Genomic DNA, 14,602 nt, shown 5'->3' with positions numbered 1-14,602 from the left:
AAATTTAAAAAAAATTCTGTGAAATTTTTAGAAAACAAATATTTATGTTCACTCAAATATACAGAATATCCCAAATAACTACAGACAGAAGAATTCCAGACCACCCCCAAAAGAGGGATCTCCACCAAAAATGTACCTAGCATTAACGATAAAATTATAATTTTAAAATTTCATTTATAATTTTGGTGTAGTGCCTGGTATATGTATGAAGGGTACTCAGTCTTTCAAAATAATTGAGAAGCTGATAAATGAAATTATCCGCGGTAAAGGTGGCAAATCACATATATGTTATCACATTGGGCTCTTTAGCCTAAGTGTATTTTTCGTGGACAGCCAATATAATCTAATCAAACCTAAACACTGCACTGGTTGCTGCACATAAGATGCATATTTTAATTTTTTCAATTCGGAATATGTACACTCACTGTCAGAAAAAGTGCCACAGTTAAAACCATTCTAAGCGTACGCATCATATGTTATGTTATAATAGTAACACTTAGAATGTTTTAAAACGAGCATTTTTTGTGACATTGAGTATACATATAAAATGCTTTTGAAAGATGCGGTGCATTTGGTCATGTTTTCGTTGTGATTTGTTTATGTAAAGAAGAATATTATACATCCTTTACAGTTATTGAAATGTAAAATAAGAATGGAAAACATACATTGAAGTTGATGAAAAAAAATAACTCCCTTTTGACTAAAATTGTTCAATAACAAATTCATAAATGAATAGGCAGTATTCTTTTTTTTTCTGTAGATGAATTCTTTGTACATTTTTGCTGAGAACCACTTTTTTTCTTTTTTTTAATTAATTTTATAAAAATAATTACGTTTTTCATATATGAAAATCAATGATTTGTATAACTATTGATTTTATTATCTTAGCCATACCTATTTTAACTATCATGCATAAATAACCTCACCATTTAACTAACTTCCAATATTTTGGGTACAATAGCCTCCGGGTTTTCTTCAATCGTACCCTTATATATTTGTTTTTAGAGTTGGGATTTAAAGTTTGACGTTTTTCGTACGAATTTGAATAGAAACAATATATAGTTCATAAACTCAATCATTATTTTAATTTTTAAATGTTTTTTATCAATAATATTGTGTTCAAAAATTATCGAAGGAGACAGTGGCAATATCAATTGTTTTATATTCTAATTTGCCTTAATTTTAGGAAATTTCCGGAATACATCAATGAAATATTACAATTATTTCTATTTCCGTTAGTAAAAAGTATGAATAATAATAGTCCTGATGTCAAAAGAGTGTGATTTCTTTTTGACTAACTTTTGAAGTATTGATATTATCAGCACTTTCGATCCTAGTAAACTTCCTAACATTTTTATTATTCTCAAGTAGTTTTTATTTACTCCTAACTTATGACTTTAAAAGTAATAGAAAAAGGAAAAAAACGTTTTTTGCAGAAAAATTTGGCGTGATACACTAACCTTATAAACAAATAATTTATTAACAAAAGTATAGATTAACATAAGTAAAAAATTTTGACTTTGAACACTTTTTTTCTATCAATCGTAACATGTACTTTGATAAGGGTTTACAGATAAATCTCAGGAATGTCCAACGACATCAAAATCATCAAATTTGAACCAATATGCTAAATCAGTTTTAAGGTCTCTAAACATTCCCTATTGAATGATTGAATCAGAAAATCTAGTGTCAAAACTTTTGGGTCACCCCTCTTCGATTTACGTATGTACTCTGGTCCAAAATATTTTGATTACTAGGTAATACAATTTATCCACGCCCGTGAAGAAAGAACTACTTTTCTCACTCAGTATGCGAGGATAAAATAGATCATTACCTACTGCACTTCACTCTTTATTCCATCTTTTCAAAAGCCGAGACAAATTTTAAATAATTACTATCGTTTATTTTCACATTTTAGAGGCATAGTTAATGTTTTGTACGATATACGTGTGAAAATGCATTATTAACATGCTTCTACAATTGCCAAACTCGTGCTACGCACTAGTATTGCACATTTCGCACTCGTACGATAATAATGCTGTAAATAATCTCACTAATACCGTAAATAACTATTTATTATTTTAACAATAATAATGATGAAGTAATAATTTAACATTAATAAGTTCCTAGGGTAAAATATTTATACAGTTTATGGGAATAATCTATAATCTTGGTTAGATGTTATATGGTTTCGTTTTTAAACGAGTTGATCAAAATTTTTGTGATAAATTTTTTTGTAAGTTTTCTTTTTTAATAAGGGTAATTTGATGACCCAATAAAAAATTGATATCGTTTATTGCACATTTAAAAAGTATTATGATTGGTTATAATCAATAAATCGAACGTATTTACTTAACGTTCATACAGATTCAGACGATATGCCCTTGGAGTTGAAATGAAAAAATAATTTTTTATATTTAATATAAGATTAAACGTATATATATTTTCTAAGCCAAGTCATATGGGATTTTTTTACGAGTACAATTTACAATTCCCTTAGGTCTTATGCTAAAGTTAACATTAAGCTTATTTTAACAATAATGAATTGTATCTAAAAATAAATAAATTTTTTTTTTTTGATACTTGTACCTTTATATAAAGTATTTTCAAAAATTGATTTGTTTGTTATTGGCTTATAATGAGAACAATGATTGTCAATTAAAATTTAGAATTACAACATTAGATATCTTACGTTTTATGTCATCTAAAAAATGATTCAAAAGTACCTCAGTGTCACAAAAAGTGCACGATTCTAACTGTTATAACATTATATGTGAATTACATGTACTGTTATAGTAATACCACTTAGAATGGTTCAACTTTTGCGTTTATTTTGCTCTATCATTGCTGAAATTTTATCTCTTTGAATTTGTAATCGTAAGTAAAATCAACTTTACACAAAGCAGTTTAAATACGACTATAACAAGTGAAAACATACAATTGATTGAGTTAATAGTTGAAATACCATGTACAGACAGTGTTGATTACGCAATAGTTTTTTTTAACGTTATTTAAGTAAAGAAAGGATGCCCCTGTTAGATATACACCATGCATACATGTCACATACACACATAACTGATATTCCAATTTAATATGTACTATTTAATTTGACGTTGACAGTGATGTTTACGTAAAAAATTTTCTAACAAAAGTTGTTTATTTTTTTATAAGGAACATTAAAACTTAACATTAATCTTATTATGTATAGATTATAAAAAATAAAAGTTCAAATAGCAACAAACAACAATATTAATTGTTATTAAAACAAAGTATGTTAAGTAATATGTATGTACTACAGTGGTGGATTTACACTAGGGACAGTCGGGGCTAGTGCCCAGGGCGGCAAATTTTCTAGGGCGGCAAAATTTGGAATGTGAGAAAATATTTTCTATACAATATATAATTAACTAATTCTTTTAAATAAACATTTTATTTTTCAAGAAATATAATTTATGCATTATGTATCAAATCAAAATTTTGTTTATTATAATATAGGAAATTTAAGTGAAAACTATTAAAATAGTTTAATTAATTTATTTCCATAAAGGTTTGCAAAAATAAAATTTGATATTTTTATTTTCTGGAATTGATAAATTAATATAGTTTTTTTGAAGAATTAAAAATATTTTCAAATTATGTATGTCTTTTTGATAACTGAAACTTTAATTGATCAATGAATTTTCCTAAAATTGGAGAATTATCAAATAATACTAATTAATTATAATTTAAAAGAACAGTAATAATAATATGTAATACATAATGAATTTTCTGCAATTAATTAGTTATTCTAATTTTTTTTAAATAAGAAATCAAAACTATTAAAATAAAATTTCAGTCATAGGGCGGCATTTTCTAAAGTGCCCCAGGGCGGCAGAAATTTAAATCCGGCCCTGTATGTACAGTTGGTACTTTATTTTAAAAACCATCATCAATTATAAATGTTGTAACGTTGTGGTCTATCCACACAATCATTATTTTACATAAGTCTAGTATTACATTTTATACCACTGCTAGCAGTTACCCGCCTACATCGCTGGGTTCTTTCAACTTTAACAAGTGAAATTTACAAAATTTAAAAAACCCGCGACAAATGAGATTTATTCCTTGTAAACCGTTTTTTGGAAACTTAGCTATAAAATGTTCTCAATCAAGGCGGTTCGAACATTTAGGAGCTACAATACCACTGAGAAACATACAGACGCACAGACAAACACTTTAAACTTATAACACTACTTCTTAAATCATTATCAAAGTAATGGTCAAGGACATCAGATGAGATGAAAAAGATACTTAGAGAGCTATCAGTTTTTGGGACAATTTTTTTTAAATATTATAATTGAAATTAAAATATTTGAGTTGAGTTTGTTCTTTTCAATTATTGTTTTGAATTACCTAATTATTTTACAATTTCAATTTTCAAAATGAATTGAGCCAGGTTTATTTGACCATTCATTTCCATAGTAATTACCTATTTATATATTAAAATTATACGTCATGTCTTTTCCAAACTGAATCGATTTTGAAGATCATCGCCAATTTTTTAATTTTTAACCCCCGAAAATAATTCTACTTTTCATTTTTGTATTCCACAATTATTTTAAAATTGTTATACTCTAAAATAAAGTATTCTAAGAAAATAACTGCTTTTATTGCTTTTATATTTATTTACTATTTTCATATTTATTTACTTTCAAAGGCAATAGCGCGCTTTATTACATAACTAACTGAATTCGAAAACACAAACTATAAAGAAATGGTGGAATTGACGGGAAGCATTTATTTCCTGAGCATAAGTGTAGGTTTTTAGTCTTCTGTCGAATTCTTTTTTCTGTCGATGAAAAAACAAATAAAATATAAGTAAAAATCATATTAATCATTGTAAATTTTCACAAAACTGTTAAAACCTTAACTCAAATCTGAAAAGTCTCTCCCACAAGTACATCATACGCTGCAGCTGTTAACTTTGTAGCAATAACAATTAATAGTAAAAAGACAAATTTTACATTTTCAAAGTGTACTATTATGCCACCGACATGAGAAAGAAAACCATTATATATGATTGTCACGCTAGCGTGTCATTAGATATGACGGTTTTTATATTTGTTACATTCTCAGGTAATACACATCATTTGTTATAACAACAATACTGTATAGGTGGCGGCCTATTGTCTCGATGGTATAAGTTTGTCATCATGAATGATTCTTCCAATGAATTTTTTCTAAAATATATATGGAATATAAATAAAAATGTTATTCTTTTAAAGCTCTCGTCATTCTCGTGTTTCATAAACAGTTTGTTGAACCCGAAAATTTATATAATAAATTTTCAAGTACATATAAAAATAAATGTCAAAAATATTATTTATTCTATGTAAAATATAAAACAATACATAACAATACTTAGCTTTCAAAAATATGTTTGTTTGCCATTTATAATTTAATATAATACAAGTGAAAACAAACAATTGACTGAGTGAATTGTTGAAATACCATGTATAGACAGTGTTCATTACTCTATCACAAAACACATACATACATGTCACAGATATAAAACTGATATAGCCATAAAATACATACCATAAAATTTGCACATAACTTGCGGTCTCACGGGTAAACAGTGATGTTTACTAAAAAACGTTTAAAACGTTTTTTTTTTAAATTTTTTTATAAGGTACATTTTTTACATTTAAACTTTTGTTCTATCTCTAATGGTTTACTAGCTGGGTCTTACAGACCCAAGACCCAATTGACCTATGTTGCTCATTTACGAACTTGACCTCACTTTTTACGTTTTTAGCACGCTAGAAAAATTTCAGCTTAATATCTCTTTTCGTTTTTGAGTAATCGTGATGACAGACGGACAGACATACAGACAGACAACCGGAAATGGACTAATTAGATGATTCTATGACCATCTATACCAAAATTTTGTTGATAGCATCAATATTTTTGAGCGTTAAAAACTTGGGACTAAACTTAATATACTATGTATATTTCATATATACATGATATAATATATTTCATATATACATGGTATAATAACAGCATAAGGGCATAATAAGATGTATTTATTACTTGGAATCAAAGTTTATATTTATTTGTTTTTAAAGCCAATTTTTTTTATCACAATAGAAATGGTTATTCCTTACTGTTATGCTCAACTAAATATTAAACAGCCATCGATAAAACAGCGCTAACCATAGTAGAAGAACATAATTTACCATGGTGTTAACCATGGTAAATTATTTTTTCTACAATAAACTCTCATTGATTATACCTGAAGTTGATCTCTTTAACTTGTTAATATTAGAGTAAAATTTAGTGCGTTTGTGATACAGCACGTTCTTTGATCCGAGGTACATCAAGTTGTGAAATCTAAATTAAACTACAAAAAACAATAGTCAACTTGTAAGTAAATGAACATTTCAAGCCAAATTTTGTACTTTAAAACACTAAAAAGCCTTCTTACACATTTAGGCTTGAACTTTGCTCTGTGTCTTACACATTGGTCTTGGTTCTTTTGTACTTTTGTAATTAACTGCTTCTGTCTAGCATACTAGCATACAGTCTTGGTCTTGATCTTGGTCTAGCTCATCACTAGAAGAAATATAGGGAACAGTTAGTTTCTTGCCTAACTTTTTTTGTGGAAAGAAAGTTGGATACTTCTTCAGATGTCTTCAGTGAGTAATATGACTGAATATGATTTTTGTCTATAGTAGGTTGAAATGTATGCAAACTAAAAAATGTTTCATTTGAATCTGTCATATCATCTTTTCAACCATATTTAGCGCTGAATAGATTATTTTATTGTAAGACGATCCTTTGATTGAAATTAAGTTAAACATTACGGATATTTTTTTTATCAATCATCAAATATTAATGATCAATCAATCAAATATAAATTGGGCCCTCAGGGACTGTTTCTGTAGCTGTGATATCATTAACATACAGCGTGATCTCTTTTGGTGACAAATCTAAAAAATGTACAATTTTAACTAAAAACGCTAATAATTTTTGTTCTTTGTAAATTTTATATTTTGAAAAATAGCTAAGAGCAGTCACTCTCATTCAAAAAGAAAAAAAATCGTTTCATTATTCATTTAGTAGTTCTAGGACACAAACGAATCGATCAGGATTTCATGATATTCTTTAAATATTTAGTTTAAAATTTTTATATTATTAGTAAATTCATACCATAAAGACAGATTTCTCTATGAAAAATCAATAAAGAAAAAAATATACTTAATTCGCATTTGTTGCAATTTTTAGGAGTAATTTTGACCCACTTAAAAAGACATTTCTTTTCCTTAGTTTCATGTTTAACTATCCATGTTCTTAAATTCCGGTACTCCGCGGTCTTCAAGGCTATAACCAATGGCTAGAAATAGTAAGATTTGATTTGATTACTATATCACTAATTACTATATCAAAATTACTTAGACTTACGTTGTCCAAAATTGTTGGAAAGAATTTTCATCTTCAATCTTTTCCAAAATATTTAAAAACTCTAGATTATTAATATGATTCCATATCTCATTATGTATTCTTTCAAATTCTTTGTGGTAAACTAAACCCAAATTACAACACAAAGCAAACTTTTGATTATTTTACGGGCGATTATTCTGGCCTCAAAATTTTGAACGTAAATCAATACAACCAGCTTATATCACTAAATTGTATTAAGGGAGCAATAAAAAATTATTTTTAATTATGTTAAGTAAACAATTTGTTCGGCAGAACAAAATCGGATCCATCAAACGCTTCTATGTTTCTACGGCAGAAAGAGAGAATGCATGGGGAGGGTGGTTGCAAAATTTACAGGTAAGGCAGTCTAGTCTAGAAAAAAGCGTCGGGTTGTTTTCTACTAAAAAGGCCAAGTATTATGCCTTTTAAAAAGGCACTAATTTATTTAGAAACAATTGTTATGAAAATCGTTTGGTGAAATTAACTCGTGAGTATTTAAATTGAATTAGCGTGATAGCAGAATTTTTCGTAGCTTAATTGATTGAAGTTGTTGTATTGGTGATCTGTTTACCTACGTCAATTTTCATTTAATTAATTTAACGAATAAATTTATACTTATTTATTGACGGAATCTACAGGAAAACACACAAATATTTATATATACGTATTAGCAAACTTTTTTAATCCATTGATTATCTTTTTGTTTACATCAAAAATAAACAGAATAGAGATAATGGAAAACAAAATTTGTAACATATCAGCTAGGTACTAGTGGTAAACAAACAAACTGAAAACAGTGAAGTGTGACACAAAAACACTATCATTTACACAAGAGAAAAAAATTTATAGGTATAGGGGATGTTTAATGAAAAAGATACTCTATCAAAAACAATTTTTATACTCTACAAGGAATTTTCTTTAATGAAAAAGTAAAATTAAAATAAAGCATTTTTCTTCAAAACATTGTCTATAAAAACAATTAATTTATCGCCGAGAAAACAAAACAATCTTTTACTAAAAATGTATACTACCTTTCCCAATATAGTATAAGACTCTTTGACTCTCGAGAATTTATTTTATTAATTAATAAAAGGTCTCTATCCTGATGTCGATTTCAATGTATCTTTCGTTAAAATTTGAACATGTATACCTAAGAATGGTTGACAAGATTTGAAATAAAAATTGAAATCGATTGATGAACATGAAACACATAAGCACATTAAATAATTTTGTCTATCTCTTTCTTGCAAAACAACTTTTGACGTGTAGTATCTATGGCAGTCGCAAGTTATGACGTCAACACGTGCTAGTTTCCCCTCTTTCTATTTTAACTTTAAAATCCTTCATATTTTCGTGTGTTCATATTTATGTTTTGGCTCGATAACGAACGTCGATTGAAGAAATAAAATGATTTGAGGATACATGCCTAATGTAGGCGTCAGAATGTAAAATCACGCAAATAAAAGCCTAAACTGTGTGAAAGAATTTGACATCATTTTCTGACAGCATTTTGACATCGAAATATATATATATATATTTCGTTACCTTCAGCAGACTGAAACGAATGCAGGTACAATTTGTAACTATTCTACAATCAAGATTTTAAAAAGGGGAACATATAATTCATTCTTTTGCAGGGAGTATAACGAAAAGCAGAATATACTTATTACTTCTCAAAGCAACTGGAGAAAGTTGTAAGAGTTACTCTCTAAAAACGACATACTTAAAAGTATAACAAATTACTATTTTGTAGTGACTATTCACTATTTTCACTATTTCAAACTTAAGAGAGTAAGTACGCTAAGGCTAAAGTAAAATAAATTAACTGTTCTCGAGATCAGGTTAGAATTGCTAGACGGAAAAACTGATTAGTTTTGAGCAAATTTCATTAATACAATGGAGTATAGGTCTTCAATTGAAGAAAAAACATTTGGTAAACCAAAACCAACCAATTTTCCCTGCATAAAATGTTCGTCTTAAATTAAACAAGTTAAAATAAACAATTGACTGACTTAGGTGTTGAAATACCATGTATAGACAGTGTTGATTACTCTATCACATTACACATATACCTATACATGTCATACATTCATAACTGATAATCCCATATTAATGCATACCAACTAAAAAATTTTCATCTTATGTGTGCCCTCGTGAGTAAACAGTGATGTTTACAAAAAAATATTTCAAACAAAAGTTGTTTATTTTGATAAGGAACATTTTTTATATTTAAATTTTTGTTCTATCTCTAACAATTTACAAGATGGGACCTACAAAATTATTAACAGATTATCTTTAGTCTGAATTAGTTTCCATAGAATTATTCCATCATTCAATACATTCATTTATTTAAAGAGATAAACATTCTGTTATATCCGATATTCAATATGAAATAATAAAATACAATGTATTTATTATAACAATAACAATAATAATAGTAATGTAGATATTTTGTGTATATTATTTGACTGTGTTTAGTTCATATACAAACTATCATCATAAATAATACAATGTTGATTAATCAGCACGTATCAATAAACTTTCTTACACAACTACAAAATGTATAGATGATATAAATCAATCCTAAACTTTGTGAAATATACATGTTTTTGTTCCTATGATGTTCAAACACAATTCTAGGAATTATAAACGTAATATTTTGTATATTCGTAGACCAGGGTAGATAACACAAGCTGTTCATATGAGCGTTCTCTTTATTGTCCACACATTCAATTTCCTCGATGATGAAAAAAAGGATTGAGAGGTGTCGTGGGCATCCGGTAGGAATTATATTCTTTTCGTACCTTGGTACATTATAAATGCCGCGCTTACTTTTTTTAGTTACAAGATATTTTTCTCAAAATTTAAGGTATTAATTTGAAAAGTCAAATACTTGTTTGATTCTTTAAAAAATATAATTTTATGGCTGCTTTTAGTTTTTACTGTATAAAATAATTAGGTAAAAAAAGACATACTTCTTAATTAGTAGTCAACCCAATATGCTAGTACATTACTTTTGGTTTGATTAGGATATTTACTATGACATAACATAAAAATTGTATTGTACTTTCCTTTAAATTATCATTGTTTTCTTATTTTAACTCCCTACCAGCAAACAAATATCGTGCGACAAGGAACATAATTCCAACATTTTTATTGCTTAAAATACCTACCTGTACCTATTATGATTTAAAAAGCTTACATCACTCTACACTCAAGAGTTCTAGTACAGGAGCTATTTGGGATCGATTTTTTCATTTAAAAACAAAGGAATCTCGCTTACAAAATAAGTCAACTCTTTGAAACTCAATTGGTACTGCCTGGACAGTAGTAGCTTGTCCTAGATAGAATTAAAATTGCGAACTCAAATTTTAATATATTTTATAATTAAATTCTAAAATTCGAATGTTCTTGGTCTATTATTATTAATAATTTTATGAAGGTTATTATTTTGATCATATCATTTATTCTATTGTGGTTTAAATTAATTTTCTGAATGATTAAACAAGCCCCATACTAAATGTGTTTAGTATTATTTTATTATTGACTATTGGTTTAATATTTATTGTTTTTATAAAATTTTATTTTGTTGTATTTCATGTGTGCTAAAATCTATTTTTATCTTTTGTTTATAATATGACCTCGATTTATCGGGGAAAATAAAGTGGTCTGACGAAAATTTCAATAAATTATAGGTGCTAGTTCTTACACAGGAAGATAAATTGGGTAGATTATCTTTACTCCAGGGGAAAAAATGTAATGACCTGGCGAGCATTTTATAAGAGCAATTAGATCCATGGTAACCGTATGGGATATATTATTTCGGTTACGCATCAAGCCTTTAAAATGAATAATACTTTTTGATTTATTTCATGCTCCATTATTCATCTTTATATGTAAGGAAAAGCTCTAACAATATCATTTTGCTAAACATTTTCTCTTGCGATTATATTTTACGAATACATATCTTGATAGATACCAGTCTAAGTGTAGCAATAATTATAGCCTCATGAACCAAAGCGAGAAATCAGATAAAAATATTTTTTTAAGACAAACAAGAAAATAAACTATTACTAGCAAAGAATTCGATAAATTGTCAATTTCACACATAACAAGATTGGAGCTGTAAGCATGACCAACCTTAGTGTATGATTTTATCATTTGATGATTTATTCTTCTAAGAGTATAGTCGCAGAAACAAAACACTCGGAAACGGTTAAAATTCGAAAAATTTGAACAGTTTGAAGTCGGATTTGAATGCGGTTTTCGGCATTCGATTCGTTAAAGCGATATCTGTTATATTAAACTAGGTGTACCGGAAGACGTAAAACAACAGTTTTGAATATATCTACAAATTGAATATCCATACAAAGTTCCAAGTTGTCGGAAAGACCAATCTATTTATATATCCATTTTTGAGATCAATTAAGAAAGATTTTCTCTTAAACCAAACCGATTCTCATGTTTTCTTCATTCATTTTGCGTCATCTATCATACATCCGATTTTTGATTTATCCACACAATTACGTGATTTTTATGCAATAACCTGGTTTTTAATGAGAAAAACCGATTTTCACAATAGAATTGTTATTATTTTTGAAACTTGTTAAATATGAAAATTTTAAAAACGTGCTAAGCAAAAGTTAGAAATATTGTTTTCAATAATTTCCATATTCTCATTGTCATTTTGAATGTAAAAAGCCAATGATATTTACCAAGGTTATTGGAATTCGAGGGGGGAACTTAAGTATAGTGTTCTATATTACTATAAATATTTGCTTGAGTTTCTATTTAGTGCCAACGTCGATTCATGATTTTGTTATAGATATTAAACAGTTAATTTTATCGTTTTTATAATTTCCCGTGGGGTTATATCTGTAGATAAAAAATGTTCATACCAAATCTGGTAAATATGTTTTTAAAACAAGAAGTTTCTATTGATTTTTGTGGTAACATAAGATACACAAAAAAACTTTCTTTCAAAATAAACAAGATTAAGTCTTTAATAATAATTAATCAAGAACACTAAATAAATAATAAATTTTATTATTCATAAAAGCATTTAGAACAACTTTTAAAAGAAAACTTGTATCTGTTTTTATTGATTTAAGTTGATACCAAACATTCAACCAACCAACCAAAGACTATAGGATAGACAAGAAGCAGAAGTATAATTATAAGTGACATCTGGAGTCTGAGGCGATCAACTATTAAGTTTGTCGGCCTTTGCGGGTATGGCTATTAAGTTTAACTACTTTGCGGGGGTGACTATTAACTATTAAGTTTGAAAGCCTGACTCGGTAGAGGCGCTGAAACTCGTATACTACGATTTTACATTAGCTCATATGGGCTGCTTCTCCTCTATCCTATGCTCTTTGCAACCAACCTTTTAATTCAAAATCAAAGAAGATGTTCATGTGCGTGCGACCCTTATGGTTCACACCATTGTCTTCCAAAATCACCAAAATAACTTTCCATAAACACTGCAATATTAACTATTTTATTACCAGAAAAATATGTAGCTTAGAAATTAAATACAAGCTTTGTATAAAAGAAATTCTAGGATCAATGCCCGGTACTTGTTGCCCACAAATTTTTGTGCGCGGATTTTTTCATTCTGTTCAGCATATCACCTTTCATTGACGAAATATCATGAACAAATCTCTACGAACGAATTAAACGTAAAGATATGTTGAAAATTTCGATTTTGATTTTCGGATCCATTACAAGAACTTTCCTATGGAAAGTTAATAATATAGAATACAAAATAAAATAAATAAAGAAAAATAACGAAATGTCATGAATATTCTTGTAGAGTATAGAACGATACATCTTACATTCTTATCAACATTTTTGTATTTAACAAAAAATACGTGTTAATATTAAAATTTAAGAAATTAAAATTGTCATTTCAATTTAAAAAAAAAAAAAAACTTCTTAAGCAACAGAAATCCACTACTAACGTCATATTTCCTCATTATTAGATGCTCTTTTTAAGTATATTACAATGATATAGTCGACACCATAAAAAGACATTTCCTTAACATGAACTCTATTCTAATACAACTTTTAACTCTCTAAAGCAAAGTCTTTAAAGCCGCTAAAATCCAAAACATTTCAACATAAAAATGAAGTAAGTAACTTAACTTAGATACATATTTCCGACTCTCTTGCTTAATCGGACGAGATTATGTTGGTGTCGAAATCTAAAAGTCCGCAAAAATCTACGAAATTAAAAACAAAAAGGGACAAGGGTTGCTGTTTTTGCATTTGAAATTATTAAGTTACACAAAATAACATTTATTAATTAATTTCAAGTTCAAGTTCAAAGTCATCAACTTCCGAATCCTTAATTTTTTTTTTTTCTTGAAACCATTATTTCTTTGAAACTTTAGGGTACCGGTATTTTTTTACACTTTGTATTAGACATCTCCATTCCCCTCAAAAAATGGTTTACTAGCGATTATAAAACAGATTTATAACACTACCTCATCTGTCCTCGTTGACATTCGACGTAGTGTGTGAGTCTATATTTTTCGAACAAATGTGACTAAATGCGTAACGTATACAAGTGGAGATGGGAGAACTTCAGTAGTGAATAAATCACAGTAATATGCTCATAGGTTTATATCTGATTTTCATTTTTTCAAGTAGGTGTTATTTTTAATTTTTAGTTCGTTTTTTAGACACATTTTTTGATTTGCTGTTTATGATTCCAGAAATCCAGGAAATGTTGAGTATTATAGAAACTCCGTAAAATAAATAATTTTTAGCATGAATGATGAAATGAACATGTGGAATATTTAAATTTTATAGAAAGATCAAGAGGTGACGGAGTCAAGGTACCTGGTGGTGCAGATCAAGGTACCTGGTACAATGGTATGTACCAGGTAACTCTGAGACCAATTCCGTCACGATATTTTTGTAGAGCGACCCCAAAAACCCCCGAGAAACAATTTTGGACTGATTATATGACAAATTTCTCGAAAACTCCAGGAGGCGGCGGGGATATCGTTGCATCAGGACCTCTGAAACTAATCCTGTCATGATATTCGTGTTCAGCGACTCTAAAAATCCTCGTGTAACGAAGTGAGACAAATTCTGTTACAATATTCGTGTTCAGCGGCCCCAAAAACCT

General features: G+C 28.3%; 1 protein-coding gene across 1 annotated transcript in view; it reads left to right on the top strand.

Moving 5' to 3' along the window:
• LOC123296042 (potassium voltage-gated channel subfamily H member 8) overlaps window positions 1-14,602 on the top strand; it is a 220,148-nt gene that overhangs the window by 25,924 nt on the left and 179,622 nt on the right. The window lies entirely within an intron of this gene.

This window comes from Chrysoperla carnea, chromosome 3 (genome assembly GCF_905475395.1).
Source record: "Chrysoperla carnea chromosome 3, inChrCarn1.1, whole genome shotgun sequence".
Lineage (NCBI taxonomy): Eukaryota > Metazoa > Arthropoda > Insecta > Neuroptera > Chrysopidae > Chrysoperla > Chrysoperla carnea.
Note: the sequence above shows the minus strand (reverse complement) of the source record. Positions and strands in the feature narration are given on the sequence as shown.